Raw genomic sequence first — 2,047 nt, forward strand, 5'->3', positions numbered from 1 at the left:
CTTCCCTATCTTTATGCATTGTATTTCTTATTCTTACCTTATGGCACTGGCTAAAATCTTCTGAATAGTGCAGAATAGAAGTGGTAAGAACAGACATCCTTATTCTGTCTTTCATTGTAGGGAAAAAGCATTCAGCATTTCACCATTAAGGATTAGGTTAAGCATAGGTTTTTTTCATAGCCCTTTATCAGACTGAGGTATTTCCTTTTCCTTCCTATTTTGCTAAAGATTTTAAAAATAAATGGGTGCTAGCTTTGCACAGTGGCAGTATCGTAGCCAATGAGGTTTATCCAAGGTGCGATTATTGCTAATTAAAAATAAATGGGTGCTGAATTTTGTCAGCTGTTTTTGCCATCTATTTCAAGGACCCATGGTTTTCCTCCTTTATTTTCCTAATATAGTTAATTACATCGACTGATATTTGAATACTGAACTATCCTTACACTTTTGAGGTAAGTCTTAATTGGCCATAATGTGTTATCCTTTTTATATAGTGCTGCATTTTATTTGGAAATATTTTGTTAGAAATGTTTTTACCTATGTTCATGAAGATGTAATTTTCTTGACATCAGGGCTGACATGAATATTAGGAAGAAAATAACTTAAATAACACATTTTACATAGTTATTAACCATTTAATGGTCCTAACCATGTTAGAATTGTTTAGTTGCTAGTAATAGAAAGTAAGTTGAGCTCACTTAGGCAGCTAGCACTGATCCCAAGATCAGACATGAGACATGTATCCCAGCTTCTGGAAGGAATTGGAACCACGAAGCACCAAACCCTTCACCTCCCTATGTTACTCTCCTTACTCCTCAGCTTCATCCTTCCCACTTTGAGGACTTTCTCTCTCTGCTCCTCTGATTTACATGACATATCCTAAGCTTATTACTAATAAAAAAATAAGTACATACATAAATGAGTCCCAGAAAGGTTCAGAAACCTTTCTCATGCAACATTAGTCAAATGCATGCACAATTATAAAGTAATGGACTAGTCTTAGTCTGAGAAAAAGAAAAAGTGAATTAGATCAATTGATCAAAGCAAAAGTTTCATTAGTAATGATTATAGTTAATACTCACTGAATGCATACTATCTGCTAGACCATTGGTAAGCACTTCATCTGCTTTATCTTATAAGACCTTAACCACACCGTTATGGATAATTATGGATAATCATATTATCTCCATTTCACCAGTGAAGAAGTTGAGGCTCAGCGAGGTGAGATAACTTTATATATGCCTCTCTGAATTATAAACTTCAGAGTCAATATTGTTGCATCTAAATGGAATGGAGGCCTCTGGGTAGAACACAAATTATTTGAAACAAAAAGGGAAGAAATCAGAATATTAAAACTGTTAACCTTTCTATTGTGTCTGAGATTGCATTTATTATCTATGGCAATATAAAGATGATTGCCAGCAATAATGCTACAGGAAGGCTTTTGTTTAACAGTGCTGCTGCATAGCCAGAATTTTAAGCTCAATACCTTTTTATATTACAGTAAAGAAGCTTTTGTATTCTCAATAGCCAAAAGAGCCACTGTTATAGCAGAAGAATATCAGAAAGAAAAAGGAACATAAATTTAGTACTAAGGAAGAACTTTAAATTAGAAAAAATAGCCAATAACAATATAACAATGATTACTACTTTATTGAGTATTTACTAAGTACTAGGTGCTCTGCTAGATGCTTTACCTTTACTGGTTTATTTGCTAGTCACACAACCCCAAAAGTGGGTATTATTGACTCCATTTTGGAGGCAGAAAAACTGAAGCACAGAGAGGTTCAGGAACTCTCCCAGGAATCACAGCAAGTAAGCAGCAGAGCTAGGAGTCTAGCTTGCATGGTAGCAAGTTATATGAACACGGATTGGCTCTTGGCCTTTGGATTTGTGTGGCCCATTCATTATGGTTATTTTGAAAAAGAGTGCTTTATGATTTTATGCCAATTTTCAAGATTCCTTGCTGCCCTTTAGAATAAGACAATATTGTGAATCCAGGAACTCTGAGATATTCTTATTCTGGCTCTCAACCATAGAGATTGCT

At 34.9% G+C, this 2,047-nt stretch overlaps 1 pseudogene; it reads left to right on the plus strand.

Annotated features, from left to right (window-relative positions):
* The first annotated feature begins 250 nt into the window (after positions 1 to 250).
* LOC113915661 lies at positions 251 to 401 on the plus strand (annotated as a pseudogene).
* The last annotated feature ends 1,646 nt before the right edge of the window (positions 402 to 2,047 follow it).

Source organism: Zalophus californianus, chromosome 11, assembly GCF_009762305.2.
Source record: "Zalophus californianus isolate mZalCal1 chromosome 11, mZalCal1.pri.v2, whole genome shotgun sequence".
NCBI lineage: Eukaryota > Metazoa > Chordata > Mammalia > Carnivora > Otariidae > Zalophus > Zalophus californianus.